General features: G+C 43.9%; 1 protein-coding gene across 2 annotated transcripts in view; it reads right to left on the minus strand.

The window, feature by feature from the left end:
* Positions 1–3,180, minus strand: part of Map3k20 (mitogen-activated protein kinase kinase kinase 20) — a 158,924-nt gene extending 155,744 nt beyond the window's left edge. Inside the window, exon 1 of one of the 2 annotated variants that reach the window (XM_021151301.3) lies at positions 3,037–3,180. The gene's annotated coding sequence lies outside the window, so the exon portion shown is untranslated. The remainder of the gene's footprint in view (positions 1–3,036) is intronic. The other variant, XM_021151312.3, reaches the window with a different exon arrangement.
* Positions 3,181–22,045: the final 18,865 nt, after the last annotated feature.

Here is a 22,045-nt window from a genome sequence, read left to right on the forward strand (position 1 = left end):
AGTGCTTATGGGCAGCCCCTTATCTGCAGACCCTTAAGGTACACACTCCCTCTCCCTCACAGTACGGTACCTTGTAAGAAAAAGGTTAATAAGTAATATTTACTCCATGACCTAGAGATAAATGTGTTCCTTCTCTTTTAAGGTGTCCACAGACAGATCCAGAAAAGAGTGGCAGACCCTGAACACAGGAGCTACTCAAGATGAGCCTTACAAATGGTCCCAAGGGATCTTAGTCCAGGCTTCTTGTCATAGCCTGCCTGTGTTCCCCTAACTTCAAAATCCTTCATCTATATACTTAAGTGTATTAATTTTCATATTTTTCCCCAACACATAGTTTTACAAAGCCACATACAGAGTTGATTTGGAAACCCTTATTCTCAAGGGAGGAGTGGCTAGGGACCGCCCCCCCTCCATCTAATCTCAGCGTGCATACTTAGTATGAGAGCAACAAGGCAAAATACTGTAGGCAAGTCTTGGCTGGGAGAGGCAAGCACGCAGCTTGGGAAATGCAGGGAAGTCCTCTCTGCACCCAGTCATGGCAGGTGGAGCTTCAGGGACTAGCCTAAGCATTTCCACACACTGTCTCATAGACCCCTCCTGGGGAAGCAGGTAGTACTGCCCCTTAAGGTTATAAAAGTTGGCCAAGCCTAATTTACAAATAGCACAACCGGAAGTCAACTTGGATCACCTCCTTTCTCTCTCCATGGTATACCTTTTCTTTTTCTACTTCATCATTTACTGCCTCCTAATCTCTCCCCTCCCCCCTTTTTCTTTAAACAAATCCATTTCTTGTTACCATAACGCCTGGATTGCTTACTATCCACACATTGGAGGCTTTAATTTTCTATTGGCAATGGTGCCAATGGGGTTAGGTATCAAATGTATGGCTCCCTGTTCTCAGTCTCTTACTATGCTGGGATTATTTAACTCCTGTCACTCAATGCTCAGCTGTCTCTCGGAGGGTCTGAGACAAAGGCCCCGTATTATCTGACCAGCCATGAGGCTCTGGGGTTGATGGCTCTCCTCCCTGCACAGGTAAGAACCTTTTGTTTAGTGCTGGAACTATACTAGTTTATGTGTAGTATAGACCAGGGTCAATAGCCACAAAGGAAGTAGCCTAAACTTGCCCACAGTAAGACGGAAGGTGTCTCAGGTGTTGCTATTATGTTTAGATCAAACAGTCCCCCACCTTGTCCCATCTGTCCTGGGTAGAATAAAATGGAAAACAAATGATCCAAACGTCTATTCTCAATATCTCAGGGCACAGAGGCTTTCTGGTTCTGACAGTCCTGTGTTACCACAAACTCCTTTCCTCAGCTTAACAGAACTCACTGACTCTTGCCTGGCTGTGTCAAGTTCTGAGACCCACTGTGTAGTCTGCTTCTGCTGGGCACACACACTCAGAGTTTTATCTGACCTCTTTTACAAAACGTCCCTGTAACTTCTCCAGTGTCTCCTCTGATGATCCAGCGATTCACTCCACACCCTTCATAACTCCTGCCTATAATTCCGCAGGCCTATCAGACTCAGTTTCACTGCAGAGCCCAGATAGGCACTGAGCCAATGTATTGCCAATAGCACTCACTCTGCCCTAACTTAAAATACACAGTGCAGCCTGCCAAGTTTCCTTATTTGGCAAGAAGGTCCCTCAGTTCCCAAGATCTTTGACCATCCATTTTTAGATCTAAATCTGTGTGCTTAATATTTGGTTATTATTTTTCTTAATGTGTTCTTATGTATCCCCCTAAAACAAAACAAAACAAACAAACAACAAAAAAAAACTTTTAAAAGATTAGTCAGCTACTTGCTTTCTAAGACAACAAAACGTTTCCCACTTAAATTTTTGACTTGCACATTCTACAGTTTAAAAAAAAATCCCCCCAAATTTTTGTCAAAATTACATTGTAAAAGACTAAAATAAACAGTGCTCCAAATACCATTTTTCTCTCTTAATTCTCTCTTTCCAAACAAGCTAAATTCATGTTCATTTACAATCTCCCAAATCTCTCACTATTGTAGCAGAAATCTAAAACAAAGACTCTACAAATGATCAAAACCATAATTAAAATGCAGCCGTCACTTTTTTTTTAAGATCAAAAAAAGAATGAAATTTCAGAGTAGAGACAGGCCGACGACAAAGAACTCTGGTCTTGAATCATTTGTTTATTTTTATCGTTAAATATTTTGGTACGTTTGGATCCACTAAATGCTGGCAGTTGGTTTCATCTATAGTCAAGAAGACCAGAAGATTCGCTACAACCACTTCAGGGGTAAAACAGGAACCCACATTAACAACCATCCGAACTCAGATGTCCTCAATCCATTCTGGAAGACGGTTCTCACACGCATTATTAATGAAGGCTGCTTATTGTGAAATCGCTGGAACGGGCCACCAAATGGTGTGCTTTCATTATTAACGAAACTAGCAAAAATAGTAATTATGTTCTCCATAAACAGTGCTTATGCAGGATCTCCAGGCGCATGAGAAACATACATTTTCAGCAACCCAACAATGACATTGTTTTTTATTTTTTTTTTTTTCAGGCAGTTCCAATGTCATCTGGGCAGTTTAGAATTAAAGTTTTTTCCGAGATCTGTCACGCGCGGGGCGAGGCGTGGCTGCGGCCCGGGTCACCCAGTGCCCACCCTGGTGTAGATCCCCGCGCCTGCGACACCCGCGTGTGCTCCCACGAAAGGCAAGGGTGCTCGGGAAGGGCAGCCGCCGCAGGTTCCCGGGGATCGCCGCGAGCTGTGCCAGGCCGGACTCTTCCGGGCACCGAGTGCCCCGCTGGACCGGCCCGGACATGCCCAAGCCTTCCTCGGCCCAGCGGCAAGGGACTGCGGGCTCAGGGACTGCGGGCTCGGGGTCTGCGGGCTCGGGGACCACGGGGCTCCAGGGCACCGTGGGCGAGCCGAGGACAGCCGCCCGCCGAGCCCCGGCCTCCCGCAGTCGCGCTGCCCCGGCCCCGCAGGCCCCGGTCCCGTGATCCTCCAGCGGAGCTCCCTCCCGCCTCTCGGGTCCCCCACAGCCCTTACCTGGCTCCCGGATCGGGCGCGAGCGGCGGCGGGGGTCGGGGACGGCGGCCCGCGCGGCTCCCACGCTTCCGCCGGAGTCAGGAGTTGAACATTCCGCCTCTCAGCGCGGCGCCAATGAGGAAGACGTCGCGGCAACAGCACCACCTACCTCCGAGCCTGGAACCGCCGGCCCGCCAGCCTCCGGGCACGCCCGGCTCGGTGCCCAGAAGGGAGGCTCGGGGTCGCGGAGAGCCCGGTTGCTGCACGCCCCCCCCCCCACACCCCGGTGAGACTGAATGCACTTGGCTGGGAAGGGGACAGCAGGGAAGACAATGTCAGGGTCGCGGGTGCCTCAGTGGGACCATCAACAAGTACTTCGAGATTCTGAGGAGGAGTCAAGGCCTGCTCTTCTGGTTGGTGACTTTTAAGATGAAGTGCCCGCGATTTCCCTTCGAGGAGACAGAGTCCATGACAAGTGTGAACAAAACGTGTCACCTGGCTTTGGGAAGAAAAGAAATTGATCGGGGAGGATGGAGATGGAGTGGAAAAAGAGGAGAGGTTGCAAAAGTAGGGGACACAGTTTCTGAATTAGGATTTCACATGCACACACGTGGAGAATTAAGGAAAGTTGAAATCGTGCAAAATGGATATTCGTGTTTTAGTGCCTGGCTTTATATTTGGAGCAGGAGGCTTACCAGCCTGAAGATGTTAAGCCGTATTCTCTTTCCTCCCCATCCATTTTAGTAGTGATTTAGAGAGTTGCTTAGGGATGGAAACAGGATAAGTGGTAGATATTGTCACTACCAGGTTACAGATGGAATCGTGAAGGCCAGAGTTAGAGGGTACAGTTTGGGATCATTTTTAAAAAGGAAATTGGAATTGAGAGACATGTTTCAGAAAGAGGCCACAGAAATTTGTGACCCATTCGGTTGGGAAAGAAGAAAGCGGTGATGCCAAGATTTGAGACCTGGGTGACTGGAAGAACGATGGTGTCATTGACAGAAATAGAAATCTGTGGAGAGGAAACTGGCTTCCTGCTGAGTTTTGAAGTCAGGAGAGGAAAAACAGGCAGAGATGAAACAAGAAACGGAAATCAAAAAAGAAGCCCAAAGAGAAATAGAAATTTTGAAAACCATTCATATATATTTAATATATGAATGGGAAAGGACGGGTAAATATACACTAATGAAAAAAGAAACCACTTTCTGGTCTGTGATTACAAGGACTGAGGATTTGGGATTAGTAAATTGCATTTTGGTAACTGAGAAGGTTGATGAAAACTATCCCGCTTTAAAAAAAATTCTTTTGTAGGTGATCAAACAATTGTTTAAAAAAAAAAAAAAGCTATCTACTCAAAAAAAAAAAATGGGCGATGGGCTCTTGAGCGCGATATGAACATGAGACTGCAGTCATCTTAGCTTTAAAGACATCCGATTGTGTCCTGACCCTGGCTGAGGAGTCAGAGAGCCTGGCTTTGCTGTTGCTCCTCTCAGTTGTCATGTGGGACACTTAACAGGCAGCCCTCAGTTTCCTGCTCACCAAAATCAGGTGTTAGCCACTGGTTCGAGCTTGCCAGTCAGCAGCCATCCATACCTTGCTTTGTACTGGAAGCCTGCAGCTTCTGATATTTTTAGCTTATACTATCTCTCCTTCCTTCATTCTATTTTCCTTCTATAATTAGGCTCAGAGAGTAGCCAACAGGAGCAATAAACTCTACAAAGTACTTTCAAAAACGTATTTGAAGGAGCACCTCACAGACGGCCTCCTGTCTTCCCATTATGTTGCAAGGTCCTCACTGCGATACCTTATGCTCTATTGTGGGGGCCACGGCTGTGACTCTGTGCTAAACGTAGGCTTGCCTCAACTTCTTCTTAAGACTTACTTTTTTTATTAAATATTTTTATTAGGTATTTTCCTCAATTACATTTCCAATGCTATCCCAAAAGTCCCCCATACCCTACCCCCCCAAACCCCTACCCACCCACTCCCACTTTTTGGCCCTGGCGTTCCCCTGAACTGGGGCATATAAAGTTTGCATGTCCAATGGGCCTCTCTTTCCAGTGATGGCTGACTAGGCCATCTTTCGATACATATGCAGCTAGAGTCAAGAGCTCCGGGGTACTGGTTAGTTCATAATGTTGTTGTACCTACAGGGTTGCAGATCTCTTTAGCTCCTTGGTTACTTTCTCTAGCTCCTCCATTGGGAGCCCTGTGATCCATCCAATAGCTGACTGTGAGCATCCACTTATGTGTTTGCTAGGCCCCGGCCTAGTCTCACAAGAGACAGCTATATCAGGGTCCTTTCAGCAAACTCTTGCTAGTGTATCATCGTTTTAATGTGTGTCATCGTTTTAATGTGTGTCTGTTTCCCCTGTGTGTATGTATGTGCACCATATGCACACCTGGTGCCTATGGAGGTCAAAAGAGAGTGTGAGAGCCATTGGAACTGCAGTTATATGTGTGTGGGAGCCACCATGTGGGTGGTGGGAATTGAACCAGTGTCCATTGCAAGAGCAGCAAGTGCTCTTAACCACTGGGCCACCTCTCTAGTCTCACTGCTTCAACTTTTGAGTTTTTTGTTTTTTGTTTTTAAAAACAAACTGCTTGTCTCCTTGTACATATAGTGATGTCTTTAGACATCAGAGCTGATAGAGTCTATATTGTGTTTACTCCTAATACTCAACTTTTTCAAACTTAGGGGGGAAAAAATCTTTTTGCAAGCTTGTTTTTTTAGTTAATCCAAGTTGGGCAGAGTATAGATTTGCGAGTGTAAACAACACTAACAAAAAGTCCTTGTCGAAACTATCAAACCTTTACTTCAAAGACTTCCACACTAAAAATAGATGTACTCTCAGCAGTGGGGTGGCTTAGAAGTCCTTAGCACCCTCTTATAGCCAAGAACACCTTCCAAAGTAAGCATGCATTCTAAGTTACAAAAAAAAAAAAAAAACTTTTCAAAGTGATGCTTAAATACAACTTAACAACAATGTAACCCCTTATTCAATGGACTTGTCTCCCCTAAACTTTTCTTTAATGGAAATCCTGGAAATGCCACCAGCTAACAGTAGAAGAACTAGCAGGTAACTTGAAAGGAAGAAAGGAGTCCTTTCTCCCCTAAAGTGACAACATCTGCCCCACAGGCTGGTACCTGGGACACTCTTTCCAGTCATCTTAGTTCTGGAATCTTCGAAGTCTGGACCACAGCGTCACAGCTAAGAATTACCCAACTCATCTATAGAGGCCAGTGCTGTATAGCTGTGAGTTCCTAGGAAACTAAGGTGCACAACCAAACATCCTCTGTGGTAAGTATAGTCATTTCCTTAAAATCGTAACTGAAGCCTACATCACTGTCAGAAGACAGCTCACCGGAGATGCTCTGCCCTTCCACCACACGGCTGGTAGCAAGCACTTTTATCTCTGGCACCATCTTTCAGTCCTATATAATGGATTGTGATGAAACCAAGTCAGGTGTAGTGGTTCACCACTGTAACCTCAACATCTCAGATACTAAGGCAAGACAGCTGTTGTGAGGTGCAGCCAGCCTAGGCCACAGAGTGGGACCTTATCTCAAAACCCAAAAACAAATTGGAAAAACCAAAACAACAACAACAACAACAAAAACCATTGCCCAAACCTCTTTAAAATTCAGTAAAGTACCTCCCCTCTCTCTTTCTCTTTCTTTTGGAAAACCTCCTGAATGTCTGGTTTAAGTAAAAAGGCGTGAATTCTCATTTTGCCTCTGTGATTAATACAACACCACACACATGTACTCTCTGGAAAATTCTACAGTCATGAAACTACACATAAAAGTAGTCGAAGTCCCCTGAGAGGGTCGTGATTGCTACTATAGTGTCTAAGGGTGCTCTCTAAGTGGAGGGAGCTCATAGCTGATACTGTCTGGGGACAATGTCACAGCTGGAATGAGTGGGTGAAGAAAGTCCTTTGCTAGACATTAGAACACGTGGAATGTAGTCCCATCCGTATCCTTAAGGAGATGCCCACTTTGGGGGACTTGACAACCTAGTGGTGACGAGGGATGATGGAGGCCCATGCCTGCCCCTTCAAAGACAAGATCTAAAACCAAGTTTGCCACAGCCCTCCAGCATCACGCCACATCCGGGCTCCCCTTGCCTTACTTCAAGGTAGAAGTGACGGTAAGAAACGGATAATCTCATAAAAGATATGAGTTCTTGTGGTTTCCCGCAGGAATCGGGAAGGGTGGTGTAGCTCTTTTTCATCTAGACCTTCGACAGAGTTCTCAGCATGGTTTTATAAATCAGACAGAGATTTGAGCTGGTGACAACACAGCGTAATGAGTCGCTCTAGGAGCGGGAAGTTGAGCCACGAGGGTTGAAACACTGGTGCTGATGGGGTTTCCCAGGGTGTACTGCTGGATCCCCCTCAGTCATCTGCCCATTCGGCATCGTAGCAGCTCAAATGAAGACCCGAATAACATTCACACTTAGTGATGGAGGAACGTGTGTGGAAGAAACGGCCAACGTATTTGATAGAAGAATCATCTCAGGGGCTAGCAAGGTGAGTCAGTGGTTAAGCACATGTACTGCTCTTCCAGACGAGCTGAGTTCAATTCCCAACTTCCACACCTGGCAGCTCACAGCCATCTGTAACTTCAGCTCCAGGACACCTGACATCCCTGTCCTCTCTGGATATCTACAAATGTGTGCACGGACACGGACACACATAGATATAATTAAAAATAATTAAATAATAATTATTTCAAAACCCCAAAGGGGCATAGGGGTACATGCTTGCGACTCCAGCATTTGGGGATCATAAGTTTGAACTCAGCTTGAGCCTCACCATGAGATGTTGTCTCAAAAACAAACACCTCAAAAAGCTTTGAAAAAATGTTTTGGACACCTCAGTTCATCAAGTACAAAACCTTTACATTCAAAGCCTTTAATCCTCTAGCCCAAATTTTCCTGCCCCCAAATTGTCTGCTATCTTGAGCTTCAAACTGAACTGTGGGCTACTGCTCTCTGTTCTGTTTCCCTTCTAGAACCTGCCTTTAAGTACCAGCTAAAGCCGTTGCTTCCCCAAGGCCTTTCCCACTCTTCTGTGGGTTGGTAATCCTTCCCTCCCCATGGGTTCTCATGACTCTTCATACTTGGGTTTTACTCATAGCAGAATCATTTAATAATTTGCATGCCTGTCATTTCCTGTTCTTCATGAACCTTAAAGGCCAGATCCATGAATATCTCTTGTGTCTATGCCCTGTTCCTACCCTAACTGGCTCAAGGTAATATTTGAAAGCACTCATATATTTAATGAGGAAAAGAAAATGAGTTACAGTTGGGTTTATGATTCAATTAGTTCCATCTTTAGCGATTAGAGACCAGAGAGGGATGGAAATGAACAATGCACCTTCATTAATTGGGTTAGGCAAACCACTAAATACTTCACAAATACATGAATTGTTGAATATATTTAATCCATACAAGAGGAAGTGCAGGCTCAAATGATACTTCCCAATTTGCTCGGTATCACATAGCTCATGAGTCAGGATGAGTTCTGAGTAAATTCCAGCCTCCCTGATCTTGTAGCCCATTCCTTTCTATTGCACCATATGTTGGAGGAAATGTACTTCTAGGAAGGCCCAGTAAAGCGCTGAGTTTAGCACATTGGTTCTCAACTTGTGAGTCGCCGCTCATTTGGGGTCGTTGAACAACCCTTCACAGGGGTCGCCTAAGACCGCCAGAAAACACAGGGATTTACATTATCATTCATAACAGTAGCAAAATTACAGTTATGAAGTAGCAACAAAAATAATTTTATAGTTGGGGGTCACTACAACATGAAGAACTATATTAAAAGGTCACAGCATTTCCCAAAGGGAAAGATTGAAACAGATAAAGGAGCAATTTGTGTGTATCCCCAAAGGCTTTTGTGTATAATCAAGAAAAAAATCCATATGTTTCCTGCCTTCAGGATTTTTCTAAGAGACTTTAAGCTTTTTTTTTTTTTTTTTTTTTTTTGGTGTCAGTAATTAAAATTAAGTTCACCAACTAAGCTTTATAACAGCAAAGGGACTGGCAGTTATATCCACTCAGGCAGTGGGTTTCACAACGTGAATACAACAGTTTCTCACTGTAGTGGTTCAGGGACAGACTCCTAGACTTCTGTAAAGAGTATGTTCCTATATGCGAACCTACAACTTTTTACCAATATCACTCTCTTTCTCTTTCATCTGCATTTATGTCTTAACGGTAAGTCTGATCTCTGTGGGGGTTTGTTTTGTTTTGTTTTCTCATTTCACTTGCTCCCCAAAAAGTACATAAGTAGCAGGGTGTGGTGGTGCACACCTTTAATCCCAGCACTTGGGAGGCAGAGGCAGGCGGATTTCTGAGTTCGAATCTAGCTTGGTCTACAAAGTGAGTTCCAGGGCTATACAGAGAAACCCTGTCTCAAAAAAAAAAAAAAAGTACATAAGTAAGCAACATAGGTCCTCTGAAAGGAATTAGCACTGCTCACAACCTGGGCTAGGACCCTGCCGACGTAGATAGACGTAGCTAGATGTAGATAGATGTAGACCCTGCACGATGTAGAGAGCAGCTCACACGATCAGAGCATCCTGCTTACATATTGAACTCTCTCTCTGCTTCTTTTGTACTTTTCTTTCTCATGTTGAAATTTACCCAACCTTTTACCTTTAATTTTTTTTAACTTGAAATGTACCTTTGTTAAGCTCTAATTGCCCTTTGGGGGGCCACCCTTGGCTCTTCTCTGACTTTATAAGGTCCATTTGTATTAAGGTCCTGTCCACACTGTTGTCTGTAACACCTTCTAATTTAGTAGCATCTGAAAATTTCATTAACATGCTATTTACTCCCTCTTCCAGATCATTAAAAGAAACGCAATTTCTTATGTATTAAATTTTGCGGTCGAATAGATTTAATTTGCTGTTGTAATTTCAATGCATGTTTTCTAAAGACACAATGCAGTTAAGAATGGCCTTAACATAGGCTTAAATCCATACCCAGTTTATAGTTATTTTACTATTATGCAATCCATTTGTGCTCTTTAATCAGCACTGCTGTGAGCTCCATTGAAGCCATAATCTATTGATTTTCTCGTCCCTCTTTTTCAATACAGTCATCATCTTGGCTCTAAATGCACAGCAATAGCAGAGTTAGCCATTGTTGTTGTCTAATCCACAGCTATTTATAAAAGGAAATTAAGTCTTTTTTTCTCAGCAAATGATCTTCCATTGATTTAAGAAATGTTCTACATCAAGATCTTTAATTCATAATCATAATATTTGTTTTTCCTGTGCATCATATCAGTGCTCTAACATGAAGTAGATTGTAGCTATGATTTTGTAAGCAAGGAAATAGTATATAAGGTACAAATGCTTTATATATTTAATAAATTCATTTAATAATCGGTATATTTATATAAATAAAGGTGAGCGTGTGTATATGTTTATGCATATTTTAAGTATTTCTGCTGACTCCTGGAGAGTCTGAGGTGACTTTGCTTTCTCCAGCAAGCCCCTCTCAAGTCAGTACATGAGATTTATGAGGCCTTCACTGTTTGTCACACGTCACCTTCTTTATTAGTGTTCTACAAGGCTAGTTTGCATTTCCAGTGGGACAAGACTTCTGGTCACATGTGGTGGTTTCAAATCATTATACATCCAATTAGTCTTTGTGGTCTCTGAATTATTTTCAGGAAATGTCTTCTTTTTCTCTCCCCATCTCTTTATTCCTTTCCTTTTTCTTTTTCTGTGGTGTCCTCACAATATGATCCTGTAGTGACTGTTTATCTTGCATCTTGGAAGTTTTTCTGACTTTTAAAATGTGGTTTCCTGATGCGAGTCATTTTCCTAATAGCTGTGCTGGCCATCTCAGGCTGCTGTCATCCAGTTTACATGCAACTGTAAGATTTATCTTTCACTGTGTGTGTGTGTGTGTGTGTGTGTGTGTGTGTGTGTGTGTGTGTGTGTGCCTGAGTGCAGGTGCCTGTGGATGCTGGGAGAGGGCTCCAGCCTGGAGCTGGAGAACAGTCAACTGTGAGCCACCAGATGTTGGTGTGGGGAACTGAACTCTGGTCTCTGCAACAGCAGTCTGTGCTCTTAACAGTTGCGCCCTCTCTCTGAAAAAGTGGTTTATAAGTTTTCTAAAAGCAAATAAAATGTACTTGTTTACTGTAATAGAGACATACTATATATTGCTTTTACTGAGAGTTAAAGGCTGTATTTCTAGAAGACTTGTTTCAGAGCCTGTGCAGAGCAAATGCCCATTTTCTCCGTAAATGTCAGATAGTTTCATCTCTGGTTTTGGATACAGTCAAATACTGAAGCTGTGGTTTGGAGAGAACATTTTTAGTGTTTCAGAATTTCCCTGTCTTAACATAATTTTATTCATCAGATTCAAAAGTAATTCCATAAAAGACATAGAGATTAAAGAGATAAAAGATAGTAAACCAGTTAAAAGCCTGGTGTGTTGGCACATTTCTTTAACCCCAGCACCTGGAAAGCACAGGTAGGAAGAACTCTGTAGGTGAGGGTCCCACCCACCCGGGACTGCGTAGTTTAGACCAGCAAGAGCTACATAGTAACACTGTCTGGAAGGAAAAAAGAAAAAGAAAGAAAATTTGCTTCTCCATGGAAACTTGTTTCTTTTCTTTCTCCCTCGGTTCTTCCTTTTTTATTTATTTGTTTATTTATTTTTGTTAGTTTTGAAACCTTAAAGAGTTGAACTTTTCTTGAAAGCATTGATTTTCTTGAAGCAGTTTATTAGCTTCATTTTCTGTTTGGAACACTTTGTCTTATACTATTCTCTGTGCATTTGTTTGTGACAGAGTCCCACCCAGAGCCTCAGCCTTAGCCCTATAAAGCTTCCTCTGGCCTGAAATGTGTGATCCCTCAGCTTCAGCCTCCTGAGCGCTGGAATGAAGAGTGGGCTGCCGCCTGATTTGAGAACTGATTCTTGAGGACACTCGGCTGGCCCCTGCTCTTAGCACCCTTCTTTCGGACACACTCCGCTCTATTTCCTGTCGAACTTTGTGATAATTCTTCCTGACGTAAGCCCCATTTTCAGCTTTTTCTTTGAAATTGTCTTAGAGAGTGATAAAGTCTCTACTTCCTGGTGGAGGATGAAAAATCAAACACATGGGTTACGTGCTAGGAAGTAAGCAGGAGGCCGGATGCTTGTTGTCCTAGGAGCCCGGACTGATGCAAATGCACCACTGCCGGGTGGGGGTGGGGTGGAGGATGGGGAGGATAGCTCCTTCCGAGTGAACAGCTATCTCCCACGTTCCTGCAAGATGCTCATGTATGCAAATACATCTTTGCCCCCGTTTCTTAAACATTTCACTCAAGACTCTCCCATGGCCAGATGTCAGGAAAAAAATGCAAATGAGTTGAAATAACTGAGTAATTGTCTTAGTTTCTCGTTTCATTAGAACAGAGCAAGTCTTATTACATCTTTGTGGCAGGCATTTCAAAGTAATTGTTAAGATTTGCAAAAATTCCAGGGAATTATTTCAGTTGAGCCGTCAAATTTCAGCTTCACTTAGCCGGTCTACAATTGTCTAGACGACCAGTTTGTCTAGATCATTTTGCAATGAAAATTAGTTATACAAACCTTCCACAAGTTTCAGTGTGTCGGATTGGCTCAACAACATAGGCAGCATTCTCGCCTCTAGAGGAAGTTGTTTTAGACATATCACTTGATGCTGGAGATTACGTCTGTTCATGATGGATGTGGATATGGTCAGTGTTAGTGTTGCCACACTATTTACAGAACAGGGTTCCTAGACATCTTCACATCCTGAGCCTGATTTCAGCATTATAGTACAATTATCCTCAACAGACATGTAGTTGGGAACCAAGTTCAAGTACTTCCTCTTCCCCAGCGAGTCAGGATGGACCTCAGTGATCTTATTATAAGAGAACTTGAGGCTTTGATGGGTCCCTAAGGATAGATATTAATGGCAACATGGAAGTACCCTAAAGGCAGTAAGAATCTGGAGGACTGGGGAGATGGCTATAATGGTAAAGTGTTTGCTGAGCAAGCACAAGGACTTGCATTTTATCACTGAAACCTGAATGTTGAAACTTGTAAGCTCATCTCTGGGACAACAGAGATGTGTGGATTCCGTGGGGCCTTCACAGCAGCAAGCTCCAGACCATTGTAAGACAAAAACCAAAACTGAGACGGACAGGACCTGAGGAACAGCACAACATCAGACTTCTACCTTGGTCTACACATGTGTATGTGCACACGCGCGCACGCGCGCGCGCACACACACACACACACACACAAACACTCACACACACAGAGACAGACACATACACCAAAAATTAATAGTTGAAGGCATTATGGAAAAAAGGACTTTAAAACAAAGGCTGTGGTGCTAGGTAAGCCTGGAGTGAAACCACCATCTTCTTTTAAGTTCCAGGACCTTGGATATTTTGCTTAGCCTCTCTGGGACTCATTTCTTCCTCTACAGTTTGAGTGTAACAATTAGGCTCTTGTTTCAGTTAATAAATCAATACATGTACAACATTTAAAACAGGACCTGCTCGAGAGTCCGCATTCAGTAAAGCAAGTTATTGTTATGATTGGCTGTGGTTCACATGCTAAGCGTTTATTACTATTGTTGCTTTTCTGTTCCTTGGATGACTTCTTTCCCCTGAGGTTCAGTATTCTTTTTATTTAGATTTTACAATTCTGTGTTCTCAGATACCTCTAGTGATTGCTACTTATTGTTTATGTATAAGAAGGAATTACTATTCTGGCTATTTTAAGGAGCTGGCATGGACTTTCTTCTGCAATGTGATGTAGATTTCTCCTTTAGGCACGTTCCTGCACATGTCCAGTTTGTGGTAGGGTGTGTGTGTGTGAGGAGGTCAGAGAGGTGTCAGATCCCTTAGTGTTGGCGTTACAGTCAGTTGTGACCTGCCTGCCGTGTGCAGGGACACAGACTCGTGTTCTCTGCAGGAACAATGGGTGCACTTCACCCCTAAGCGCCCTCTCCAGCTTCAAAATGACTGTTTATTAAGAAGGTAAAGATCAGAAGAGATTAGGAGTTGGTTCAAATCTTTTGACCTGATGAAGGGCACAAAAATATCACTCTTGCCTCTGAGCAACTACCAGAAATAGCAAAGGGGGAAATAACCTACCCCTTAATAAGCTCATTATGACTTGGTGGCTTTAAAGAGAAAGGGAGAGTGACCTCAGAGTGTATTCTGGGAGTTTGTCTCCAAGTGGAGTGGCAGTGACTTGGAGAGGCTCCGATTTCTGTGAGCATGTCCCTATGCTCAGAATGTGCTTGGGCACAGCCTGGCTTCTCATGGCTTTGATTCTTCACTCTTTATTCCCCACCAAATCTGAGTAAAACTACACAGGAAAGATACTTACTTCTCCTGATAGGAACACATACACATGCCATACACACACCACACACAGTCAGACACTACACACACACACACACACACACACACACACACACACACACACACACCACACCATACCATACCACACAAGGCAGGAAGGGCTGGAGGCAGTAGGTTTTAAGCGACTGTGTTTTCCTGATTTGATGTCAGGTCAGAACTGTTGTGTTTTTCTTGAGCTGGGCTTTGTTACCCAGGCTTTGTCACCTCCTAGACTCAAGTTATCACTCTTTTGTTTGGTTTTCCCCTTGTCTTTCAGAAGCAGTGCCTGCTATGTAGCCTGAGCTGTCCTGGAACTCACTATGGAGAACAGGCTTCTGTTGAACTCATAGAAATCCTTGTGCCTCTGCTTCTACCTCCTAAATGTCCTGCTTATACACTGTTCCTTGGCAATTAGACCCAGTCCGTCCTGTGATCATTGGAGCAGCTTTATAGATGTCTGAGACTACAACCACATGCCACCATGGTCAGCCTTATAGTTATTTAATAGTTTATAGTAATTTATAATACCCACTTCAAGCAAATGGAGCCTTACAACAGGAGCATCTCCTGCAAGTTTCAAGTTAGCATGATTTAAGGTTCTCAACACTGGCATGTCAGTTAGCCTGTAACGCAGGATGGGGACAGCAAAGAGAAGAAGAAGAAACCAGATGACCGGCAGCCAAGATGGCCAAACAAGATTGTGTCCAATGAGGATGTTTGAATATAAAATATCCTGGGGCTCTGTCATGAAACCCCTTCTCCATATTGCCAACAAAAGTCAGTATGCATACACAGTTCAATCACACACTGGCTTCAGGGGCATCAATTTTAATACCTAAAGCATAGAAAATAGCAGGAAGTATATCGATCACACTGCCTCAGAGAAGGTGCCGCAGATGCTGAGGAGCCCTCTCCTGTATGGGGAATGCAGAGCCCTGTCAGATATGTAGAAAATTAGTCTTTCTGTAGTTGACCTATGGCACACATGGAAAATACAGAAAACTTTCAAGGATTCTCTCTCTCTCTCTCTCTCTCCTATCTTAAAGATAAAAATCCAAGGGGGACAATACAGATCACTCAACCTCCCTGGCCATTTGGTTTTGGATAACTAATCAATTGGTGTGCTCTTCCCAACAGGTCAGCTCTAAAAACACATGCAGGTGACATCATACAGACTGAGCGGATTGTATTTAGGATATATGTGTGTGTGTGTGTGTGTGTGTGCGCATGCTCATGTCTGTGTGTGTGTGTGTGTGTGTGCGCATGCTCATGTCTGTGTGTGTGTGTGTGTGCATGTGTGTGTGTGTGCATGTGTGTGTGTGTGTGTGTGTGCATGTGTGTGTGTGTGTGCATGCTCGTGTCTGTGTGTGTGTGTGTAGTGTCTGTGTGTGTGTGTGTGGGCATGCTTGCATGTGTGCATGCTCGTGTGTGTGTGTGTGTAGTGTCTGTCTGTGTGTGTGTGTGTGTGTAGCAACAATTAAAAAAAAATAGGCCATGAATTTGAAAGAGAGCAAGAAGGGGTGGGTAGATGGGAGGGTTTGGAGGGAGGAAGGGGAATGAAGAAATGATGTAATTATATTATAATCTCACAAAAGAAAAGAAGTAATAAAAAAGAAAGAAAAAAACTTGTCCAGCTAGCAGTTAAATTACTTCTTAAAGTACTTAAAGAAGTTAATTATTTTTTTCTGGAAAAACAAACAAAAAGAAAACCACAAAATACCTCACTAAGCTAGCTTGCCTGTGGTCCCAGCTACTGAAGAGGATGAGCCAGGAAGAGCATCAGAGATCTGCACAGTTTGAAGCCAGACTGGGCAACGGAGCTTTACCCCATCTGGAAATAACCAGATGTATACGTACATGTATACACATGCACATAAAATATTAATTACCGTGTTTCGAAAAAAACGAATCTCGTGCTGGAGCTTCTGACTGTATCCCATTGATTTTACTGCATAGCATCGAAAGTATACAGATTCAGTCCTCTGGGGTAGAAAGTTAGGTGCACAGGACACCCTGAGTGTGAATGAATATGTCAGAGTCAGGTCTATTGGATGGCCACCCACACTCTGTCATCATCTAAGCATGCAAGCTATTTTATTTCTGTGTATTTCCTCACCAGTAGACAGTGGCACTATTCATCTCCTGGGCATTTAGAATAAAAAGCCACACATATGTACCTGGCACAGAGTACGTGTTCACTAAATGGTGGGACTGAGGGGCCAGAAGCACTGCTGACTGAATCAGCAGATTCCCTTCCAAAGTCAACACTCAGAAAACTTCTTATTTAAAGCTCTGAACTCCTTACTGGCCTTCCTTGTCCTCTAACTGGGGGAAAAAAGAAGGACTTCCTCCCAACCCCTACCCAGGCAGCTCTTGGAGTCCCAAATGGCTCTCTATTCACGTCCCAGGCCTTCCTTCCAGTTGCTGAAGATGTGCCTTTTAAATGCACATGTGAACTCTGTCCACGTTTAATATGGCTGGGTATCTCAGCCCCTGCCACTCTCCCACACACACACACAACTGTCTCAATGTTGACTTAATGTTATTCATTTGCTTTTATTGTTATCGAGAAGGAATTCTTAATTAAAATGGCCCAGCAGCACCCAGCTCACATAGAGTGCTGCAAGTGATAATCCCTAATTTAATGTATACTTTGCTTCATACTTACAATTTAATTTCTGAAGCCAGAAATACAAATGGATTTCATAATGGCTTGTATGTATTAGATAAGAGAAGATTAGGACTGTTGATGAAGAGCTAGCTTTTTAAGGTGAAATCTCATCACCGTGAGGAATTGATTCTAGACTGTGTGAACTGAACTTCTCAATGAACAGACAGGCCACATGAAAACCCGAGTTCTAGTATGATTTATGTGGGTATAACTTGTGCTTTAATTTAAATTCTTTCTATTTGGTTCTTTCACTTTTGATCATTTGATCTGTAGACAGGCAGCATGAATCCTAGGGATGGAGAGATAGCTAAAGGGGAGAGCACTTATTGCTCTTGCGAGGACTAGGGCTCAGTTCCCAGCACCCACAGCAGCTGACTCACAAATGTCACTCACCACGGGATCCAACACCCTCTTCTGGCCTCCCTAGGCACCTTCATGCACACGGTGTACATAAACTCATACAGGCACGCACCTGCACACACATGCACTTTTTATAAATCATTTTTAAAAGGAGCATGAGACTTTTATCTTATTTTCATTTCTCATCCTTCGTATTCAGTAAGTAAAAGAATGCTATCTATTAGCTGCAGAGAATTTTTAAGTCATACCTGCACACAGGCATCCACAGCTATACAGGTATACTGGTGCAGCAACACTTGTCTAACTATTGTAACACAAGTTTGGGGTACAAAGAGTGTGGTGGTTTGAATATGTGTGGCCCATGGGAGTGGCACTATGAGGAGGTGTGGCCTTGTTGGAAGAAGTATATCACTGTGGGAGTGGCCTTTGAGGACTTTAGTGCTGAGGCTCTACCCAATGTGGAATGAGAGTCCCCTCCTGGCTGCCTATGGCTCAAGATGTGGAACTGTCAGCTCCTTCTTCAGCACCATGCCTGCCTGAACGCTGCCATGCTTCCTGCCATGATGATAATAGACTGAACCTCAGAAATTGTAAGCCAGTCTCAATGAAATGAAATGTTATCCTTTGTAAGAGTTGCTGTAGTTGTGGTGTCTCTTCGCAGAAATCAAAACCCTAAGACAAAGAGCAAGTGTTTAACATAATTCCCTAACTGTCCCCGCTCTTCCAGTTACCCTAAACTCAACATTCTCCAAGAATGAAGGTACAGAAATAAGTCATTGCCCTCAACCCACAAGTCACCTTGGATTCCAGGAGAAAACAAAGCCTCCCAGGACAGAACCCCTTCACACCAGCCCAGATTAGGACAATTATCTATGATAGTGATGCTCAGATTAGGACAATTATCTATGATAGTGATGCTCCACCCTGGAATAGATCATCTTGTCAGAATTAGATTGCCCCCTCATATGACATTAGTAATGATAATAACTTCATATCAGACCACTTGGCAGAACCCACGCTGTGACCATGATTGACAGGCACACATCTTGACCAGGACAGTTTCATTTATATACCTCCTGGTCCTTGCCCCTGCCCATCCTTTATTTAAACCTAAAAGTCCTGTTACTGCCTGGAAGACAGACTTGGAGTCACTGGACACCTTTAGCTATTCTTGGTGATGTACATACAGCAAATCTCCTTTCTGTGCTTTCACCATTACAGGCTTCTTTAATTGGCACATTAAGCCCGAGCTTAGTGGTTAGAGTGCAAGAGTAGGTGCTTTCATCCTCAAGTGCTGGTTCTAGCCTGGCTCTTTGCCTACAGGGCTGTAGCCTGGAGTAGCGCCATCCTGCACTGGGCCCCCTGAGTCCCGAGTCTACCATCTCACGCTGCAGACTGTGCTCGCCAGCCACTGTAATTATATGAGCTAATTTCATTAATGCCTCTCCTTTGAAGAAAATGTATCATAAAGAACTGGCTTGTTCCACAGTTCTGTTTCTCAGGAGAACGCTGACTAGTACACAGAACACCTTAAGGACTCACTGGTAAAGGTGGTCTTTCCACCAATCCACATCTTTCTTTTAAAGTTCCGGCATCTTGGGAACTACTGACTCCATCTCCAGTTCCAGGCCAAGGTGTTGTGGTTTCTTACCTGGAGAACATCTCTCTGATGCGAAGACGGATCTATCGACACATGTCCACCTGCCCTAAAACATCACAGCCCTAGCCAGGAACCATCAGTTATGGAGCATTTCTGCCAAGTCCCAAGTGTTATCACTCTGGGGGTGATGGCTGCCTCCAGCTAAGGCAACAGAAGGAGGGATGCTGAGCATCGTCTAGTCACCCTTTAGACATAGATGCTGCAGAAACCTGACCCAGAGAATTCTGTGCTCTCCATATTTTCTTGTGTTGGGCCTCCCCTATTCCTGGTTCTTGGTTAGGAAGAAAGATCCCAGGGAGATAGGACTGGGGTGGCACCAGGCAGCTTTCCTATGGTACCCTAGCCTATACACCTCTCTTTTCCAGGACTGGAGAGGAATGTCAGGGCCTGTGAGCTTGCAGTGCCTCAGGCTTCGTGGCAAAGCTTCAACGGATTGTAAATTGCCAGAAAGAGTAAGGTTCTGGCTTCCAGGGACATCATGTCCCTGATCTTCCCTAATTGCTTGGTAAACACATGCACTAGAGGCCTAAACGAGGCAGGCACTCTCACATCTGCACATCTTTACTCTGTCAGGTTTAGTAACATCAATCATTTATTTCTTCCCCCTCTTCTGGTGCCAGACTAATATGCCAAGTACCAGGATAACATAGGCGAATCAAGGTCTTGGGGCTATGGTCACCATGTAGGCAGTCATATATGAAAGCATGGAAACCTGCTATCCTAATCCACTCTCTGTTGGTATTTTAGAGGCTTACTGAGGCTGGGCGCTTGACGAGGAAAGGAGGTTCATTTAGCTCACAGGTCTGGAGGCTACAAGTCCAAGATCAGAACCTCATCTACTCATCCTCTGGTGAGAGCCTCATGGTGAATGACGTCATGCTAAGAGCAAGGGTGAGAGGGGGAAAGCCCAGGGTGAGGAAGAAGGCCAATAGAAAGGGAGCCCAGGCTCTCTCTTGAGATCACAGGAATGAAGCAGGGTCCCATAAGAACTATATGATCCCATGATCCAGTTATTTCACAACAGTTTCCTATCATTTCCCAACAATGAAACATTGTTGACCAAGCTTCCACTATGTGACTCCTCAAGGGGACATACCCAAGCCATTCCTAAATGACTATACCCAAATACTGAGTCCCCAGTCCCCTAGACATCACCTCCCCATAGGACACATTGGCAGCTTTATCCTAAAGGAGATGGCACGGGTAATTGTGGGTCATGCCAATAAGATAGTATAGCCACTGTGGAAGAAAGTGTGACAGCCCTTCAAAACTCGGTGAGCTGGGATCACCAGAGCTGCATGTAGCAGCACACACCTGCAATCCATGTGTTTCTCTGCAAGACAGGAAGGGAGACATGAGATCCTAGGAAGCCCGTGGGCCAGCCAGTAAGATAAGAGACACTATCTCTAACAAGCTGAAAGATGGGGGCTGACATTTGATGTTTTTCTGACCTTCATGCATGTGCTGTGGCATACATACACAAATACTCACAGGCCCATGTATGCTTATACATACACATTTATGTACTTACATATGTAATAAATATAAACAGCATAGTGGTTAATGCAGAGACTCATTTGGTCAAAGTACCATGTAGTAGTAGCTCTGAGCACTCGGCTGTGGATGAATCATCTATACTAACCTGCTCCATTCAGGGCTCTGGGAACAGTGTGGAAGAGTGGGTGGAAAGAACGTTAAGAGCTAATAGATGAGGAGGAGAGCTGCTGTGAAATGCTAATTTCTGGATATGACATCATCACTGCACACATCCATTTTCAGCACCTGTGGTTATCTACTGTAGATCCTGCACAAGATCTAGCTGGTCAAAACTCCATCAGGAATGGAGGAGGGGCCCCAAGATTTCATCCGTGCAAGAGAAGCTATTAGCAGTGGATGGCTGCTGATGGATGAAGAGTCACTCTACTTTGGGGGAGTGGGTGCCGGTAGGTGCCGGTAGGGTGCTCTAGCCGACGACCTCACACCCATGTGTGGATGTACTGATTTGAGTCAGGGGTTGTTAATAATAACAACAGTAAGAGGAGGACATGAACTTGGGAGGGTGACACGGCGGGGACAGTATGGGAGCTGGGAGGAGATAAGTGTGGGTAGGATGCCTTGGCAGAGTAATGGTGAGTATAGCTCCCTTCTGAAATACAATGTATCAGCATATGAAAACTTCAAAGGATAAATAAAAAGTATTGTTTGACAATGAAATATAGAATTGCGATATGATTCAGTAATTTCACCCCTAGAGTTAAAAAGCTGGAGTTGAGCAGATATTCTTATGCCTATGATCATAAATTAGTATTATTTACAATAGCTAAAGGGAAGAGATAAGCCAAATGTCTGTCAATAGATTAAATTAACAAAGTATATTATGCACATAAACGGGCTGGGGATGTACTCAGTTGGTAGAGTGTTTACCTAGCATTCCTGAGGCCCTGGATTCAATGCTGAGCAATTCATAACCTGGGTAAGGTATCTTATGGCTATAATCCCAGTCCTGGAGAGGTGGAGGTAGGAAGATCAGAAACTGAAGGTCATCATTAGCTTCAAGGTTAACTTGAACTACATGAGACCTGTCTCACAAGGGGGAAAAAATCAACCTTAAAGGGGAAGAAATGATACAACATGGATGAGCCACAAATACATTCAACTACACAAACAACTCAGACACAGAAGGACAGAAGGACAAGCACTGAATGACAGTACTTATGTGCAGCACGTGACAGGCACATACAAAAACTGAGGCAGAATGGCTGTTAGGACAGCTGTAGAGAAGTGGGGCTTACTGCCTGAGGGGTGTAGGGCTCTAGTCTGGGTGCTGGAAGGGTGTTGGACAGATGGTCATGGCAGCTGTCCAACAATATAATGTATTTGATCCAGAATAACTTGGCTTTAGCGTATGAGAACCAGCTCAGAGTTACCACGGAACCAA

Source organism: Mus caroli, unplaced genomic scaffold (assembly GCF_978045245.1).
Source record: "Mus caroli unplaced genomic scaffold, Mus_caroli_1 scaffold_2, whole genome shotgun sequence".
In the NCBI taxonomy this organism is placed as follows: Eukaryota; Metazoa; Chordata; class Mammalia; order Rodentia; family Muridae; genus Mus; species Mus caroli.